The sequence below is a fragment of the Hakea prostrata genome, chromosome 4, assembly GCF_041222555.1.
Source record: "Hakea prostrata isolate BN-2017 chromosome 4, UWA_Hpros_2, whole genome shotgun sequence".
Taxonomy (NCBI): domain Eukaryota; kingdom Viridiplantae; phylum Streptophyta; class Magnoliopsida; order Proteales; family Proteaceae; genus Hakea; species Hakea prostrata.
Window position 1 is genome coordinate 40,451,063 of NC_142603.1, and position 6,212 is coordinate 40,457,274.

Below are 6,212 nucleotides of genomic sequence, written 5' to 3' on the forward strand. Positions count from 1 at the left end.
TTGAGGGTAGAAAGTCATCTTCATGGGTTACACCATAATGAACTGTATGATTTTTTGAAAACAAATATCAACAGTCAGGAAACCTTACCTTAGTTCACATCATGTGGAGTTGGATGACTTGGGTAATCTGGAAATCAAGATATGAGCTTGTGTTCATAGGAAGGGAGCCATGTTTGCATAGATCTATGACATTATTAACTGTTCTCTTGAGTGACGTAGAAGTATAGAACACATTTGTGCAGGTACAGCACCCTCGGCTTAGGAATAGTAAATGCATAGAAGCCCTATTGGAGTTCATCAAGGAGAGATAGGAGAGCTAGAAGAAGTCTTATTGCTACCGCTTGGGAGCTAATGCTCAAATCTTTACAAATGGCTCTTGGGACTCCATTACTCATCAAGGAGGTCAAGGCTGCTTCAATTGAAGATGGTAGCCTTTGGGCAGAAAAATCATGTACGTGCAACACTTTTTCGACAGCTCTGGTGGAGCTAGAAGCAATAAGGATTTAGTCCTCTGGGCTCTCATTTTAGAAATTACCAAGGCAGTAATTTCTCCAATTGCAAGTGTAAAAGAAAAAGTAAAATAAGCAACAGAGAGCATAGTGAGAAAGCTGGAACTTCTAGGTGTGTTATTGATGTGGCTGTCCTTAAGACATGGTTTGCTGCCATAGAATGTGCTATATGGATACACACAAATCGTCTCCAAAGGTACAAAGAAGCCCAATTCAAGGTTGTTTCTCAGATTTCGCAAAGCACTGACAAACCCTAAGTTACATAGAGATTTGGATTTTTCAATAATATGAGTTGTAGTAAAACTAGAGGGTTTCATCAACGTTGATGTACCAATATAGAAGAGTCATGTCACATCCACCCAGCTAGTATCATATCCACCCAAATGCCCGAGGGAATGATCCACAGCCACAATATCAGGTTCACTCTACAATCACAAACCTATCCACATAACAATATAATCATGAGAAAAAGAATAATAAATCCAATAATTAAATGATGTCAATATCAAGGAATATTCTCAAGAAAGTATCAAAACTAAGAATAATAACATCTAAAAGGAAAGTCAAACTATAAAGTTTATATCTATTTCAAAGTTTTCTCTGAAAGTCTCAGTACTGTCTAACTAAGCAATACAAAAAATATAAATTATCCCTACCAAAGCCATCACACTCTCAAAAAATATAAATTATCCCTAGCCACTTATCTTGTGCGATTGGGAGCTATAATAGGAACTTGTTGTAAGGCCTATATTTCTTCCTTTGAGAACAAAGATCTCAACAAAGCAGTATCTCAAGTCAATGTTATCATGGTTTAAAGTGTCAATATTGGTCCGGTATCGTATCGGTTGGGTGATTTTAAGAGATGTTTCTTCCTATATCAAGTATTGTATCATTCTGACTAATGTATTTTAGTGCAATTCAATAGAGAGATGTGTCAAGATATATCGTGTCCCTGTGTCAAATATGAATATGTATCGGCTAGTATTGTATGGTATCATGGGATACATTAAACATTGAATGTTATTACACTTCATTAGTTCTGTCACACCCCACCCGCCGGTCTCGGTTACCCGCCGGACAACCTGTGGGAGTGATCCATCATAGGATCCATAGTCTTACCCATCAATAATAATAAATGCATGTAAAGATAATTATGAGCAAGAATAAGTTCAATAATTAAATAAAATGATTACAGGAGTCCAAATACTCCAATAAAATAATCAAGGAAAGAATTAATGGTCAAAAAGAATAATGAGTTCTGCAGAAACAATCAAAATGAATTAAATAATCTTCTTTCCAGTTTCTTTCTCTAAAGCTAGAAAATGTTTCTCATGTTTATCAAGAAAAGGGGTTCTCCAGTTCTTCTCCAGATGGACAGCAAAATGTCTGACAACTTGTCTTCTATGTCCATCAATGGGTGCTATAAGCGCACTCCATGCACTCACAGGAGCTCTTGCACAGGCTATCTCCATCTCCCATTGTCGGTGCTACATCCTCTTCATACGAGAATGCTCCTTCATGGGAAACCAATCCATTTTCCGACGCATATCCTCCATCTATACAGGCTAATATAACATAGAAAACAAAGGAATGAGTTCTGACGAACTCAGTAAGAACAAAATAATTCTCATCCATATGTCAACACCATCAGAAATGCATATATGATATGTATGAAGTGCAAAGGTATGAATGTCACTAAGATCTAACTATGCAAGTCTCTAACAGTTGACATGCTTTAAGTTATACACCAGCCCTCCTATGGGTAGCTGTAGTCACTCTGATCTGGCAAGGACTGGATACCTCTGTAGGGATCCTGGGTAAAGGGGTAAGTCCACACCTGGCTCTTAAACCATGGCTGGGGTTAAGTCAACACTCTCTCACCTTGACCATTGGTAATGAGTCTTGACGCATGTCGGGATTTCTAATCCAATGCAAGTCATAATGGTGACATACTACATGAAGTCCAGATACATCCCATATGGCACCAACCAACTCGGCTCATTATCCTTCGCAAACTAGGAATGAGAACCCTCACACGGACTGGCTACCACTATTGGACTCCACTCCCTAACCCTATGGTCATTCACATATTGTTGGGGCGAAAGTCTCTCATGACTCCTCATGACACCCGGTCCGCTCCTTAGGATGTCCATGAGCCCAACCCTAACATATGCAACCCTACAATTGTATGAACAACAGTGAACCATTGAGTTTCCTTACGGACAGGTTATCACTGTAGGATGAAACAGAGTCACATCACCGTCATCACGGGTCATCCGGCTTCAATTCCCCTACCGAAAAGGTAGTAGTATGTGGGGTACCTAGCCATGCAACTCTAGACTCTACCTAAGTATGACATCCAGTAGTTATGATAGTGCTGGAGACATCAGCGAGCATGTGTCCCATACCACAGCCCTCTGATATCTCAAGCCAAGATATCCCATTGGAATATCCTTTCCATCAGAACCACAATACATCAATCATCACCATATCACATTCATAATTAACAAAATATATGCCAAGACAATACAAATAACATGTGTATGATAATATCAACATGCTATATACAGTTGTAGCAGTATATACAATTAAAGAATAGTAATGAAAGACAATAGACTAGCATGTTCAAGTCATTACATAAAGATAAGATTGTATGTCCTTACTTGTAAATAATTAGAAGTCCTCTAAAGTGCAAACCAAAAATAATTATAAGACTTTTAGTAGAAACAGAGAACACCTATAAACAAGGTTACAATAGTATATAAGTCAAATGAATCAAAATGGATCATAGCCAAAAGCCACATGATCTCTAAAAACCAGCCGGTCGCTTGGGCCGGTCACTTGGCTCAAGCGACCGCCTTGAGCAACCGCCCCAAAACAGTGTGTTTTCAATCCAAAACTCAGGCTTTTGATCATCTGTTTTCAATCCGATTTTGGGACGATCTCAATCCGAATTTCGAACCTAGCACACCCATAACCAAGGGGTAAATATGAAACCTAACAATTAACGCAAGATAGTCACCCAAAACTCTCCCCTTGATTGGATCCATCCTTTTCACGAAAGAAGGGTTTCATTTTCGGACAGGATCTCATCAAGAACATTGGAAAGAGAGCTACAATCAAGCAATTGGGTAACCACTAACAACAAGGGGATTGGTTAACACAATTCAACAGCTAAAGGGGATAAAGGGTGAAAGGAAAACTAATTACCTCACACTAGAAACACCAAAAAGGGAAGGAAAGAATCACCAAATCTCAGTCCACGCTCTGCACACCTTCCAAAGAGTCTCACTACCTCCTAACCACCAAAAACAACAATCCCAAATATAATATTCGTCAAGTGGGCGAGGGTTGCTATTTCTAGAGGGCTGGGGGCAAAAAAGGCAAAACCCCGCAACCAGGACCAGACGGTTCAATCAACGCCACTAGCAACTGCCCCCTAGTATATTGCTATTCAATGGTGCTTTGCTCAGGGGGTTGAAATCCAAGTACAACCTAACCCTAATCAACACATGGGGGAGGTCGAACCTTCAATCCGGACATCTCCAGACACCACTTGCCTTCCAAAGATCCAACTTCCAAGCAAGGCAGGTTCTTCACCAAGAGAATCCAGATCCATGGGTTTAGTGTATGGATCATGGATTTCTATTCAGACACTCCACAAAGTAACCCGACTAGACCTTTGGGTTCTTGGACCTACAGTACGGATCTCGGGTTAGAAATACTGGGGTTGTTACATCGCTCCCCCCTTAAAAGAAATTTCGTCCCCGAAATTACATCGTACATGTAAGTTCGAAAAGATGGGGGTACTTGGTCCGCATCTCATTTTCTTTTTCCCAAGATGTATAGTCTGGTTCCTTAACTGCTTATCCTTTCAGTCCAAAATTTTTGCCGGCACTTCATCATACGTCAAATCACCACTCAAACCTTCCGATTCATGCTAGAGCAACTACTCTGCGCTTGCTAAGCATTGCTTTAGCATAGATACATGGAATACATCATGCACACCAGCAAGAGTCGAAGGTAGAGTCAACCTGTAAGCTACTGGTCCAACCTTCTCAATAATGTCAAAAGGACCAATATACCTAGGGCTAAGCTTCCCTTTAATATTGAAACCATGACTCCCTTCATCGGCAAAACCTTCAAGAATGCACGCTCACCAACTTGAAATTCCATATCTGATCTTCTTTTATCTACAAAAGACTTCTGTCAAGACTGGGCAGTTTTGATCCTTTCTCTAATCATATCCACCATAGTACCTGAGGTTTCAATTAGATCAGGGCCAAGAACACGCCTTTCCCCAACTTCATCCCAATACAGAGGAGTTCTGCAAGTCTTTCCATGCAAAGCTTTAAACAGGGTCATTCCAATAGTAGACTGATAATTGTTATTATAAGCAAATTCCACCAAGGCTAGGTGGTCATCCCAGTTACCACTCATATCAATGACACATGCCTGAAGCATATCTTCCAAAATTTGTATGGTCCTTTTCGATTGTCCATCGGTCTATGAATGATGATCAGTACTCAAATTCAAGTGAGTTCCCAAGGCTTTCTGCAGTCTATTCCAGAAACGCGAGGTGAACCTCGGATCTCTATCCGACACAATGATAACAGGCACACCATGCAGTCTCACCACATTATCAACATACAGTCGGGCCAACTTATCCATAGTTTAGGTGATCTTCATCGGAATGAAGTGAGCCGATTTGGGCAAAATGTTCAAAGCAGATGCACTTTTGAAAGAGATGGTATCAAGTAAAATCTGAGCCAATGAGAAAACGTTCAACATTCTAATTGATGGATATTGCAAGGATGAGAATACGTCTGCTGCGATGAAATTATTTGAGGAGATGAAGAGGCAGGATTTGAAACCAAATGTGATCACTTATAACTCTATTATCAACGGTCTCTGCAATGAAGGCAAGCTTGATGAAGCTCTTAGTTTGCAGAATGAGATGATGGGTTTGAATTTGAAGCCAAGCATCGTTACATATAATTCACTTATCAATGGGTTGTCTAAATGGAAAATGTTGAAGGAAGCCACGGTGTTATTCAATAGTTTATCTGATCAAGGCTTGTCCCCAAATGTTATCACATTCAACACTCTCATCAATGCATATTGCAAGTCTGGCTTAATGGATGAAGCAATTAGATTGCGTGATCTGATGTTAGAAAAAGATGTCCAGCCCAACGTTTCAACTTATAATTGCTTGATTGCTGGCTTCTGTGGGGTACAAAACATGGAGGGGGCTAGCAAGCTTTTGGATGAAATGGCAGACAAGGGCGTGTCAGCCGATCTTGTGACCTATAATATATTGATAGGTGCACTGTGTAGGGAAAGGGAATCAAGAAAGGCAGTTAGGCTGTTGCATGCGATGTTTGAAATTGGTGTGAGACCAAGTCATGTGACCTATAATACTTTGATGGATGGGTTCTGTAAAGAGGGAAACCTGAAGACAGCTTTGAATTTGAGGACACAAATGGAGAAGGTAGGTATGAGGGCAAATGTTGTGACATACAATGTCTTGATTAGGGGCCTCTGTCTAAGGCATAAACTAGAAGAAGCAAATAGGCTTCTTAATGAGATGCTGGAGAAGGGGTTAATCCCAAATTATGTAACTTATGAGATTGTAAGAGAGGAAATGATGGATAAGGTTTTGTTCCAGACATAGAGGGACATCTGTGCAGTGGTGCTTCTTAG

The 6,212-nt window shown here is 40.2% G+C and overlaps 1 pseudogene; it reads left to right on the forward strand.

The window, feature by feature from the left end:
* The first annotated feature begins 369 nt into the window (after positions 1 to 369).
* On the forward strand, positions 370 to 6,212 carry LOC149018880 (uncharacterized; annotated as a pseudogene).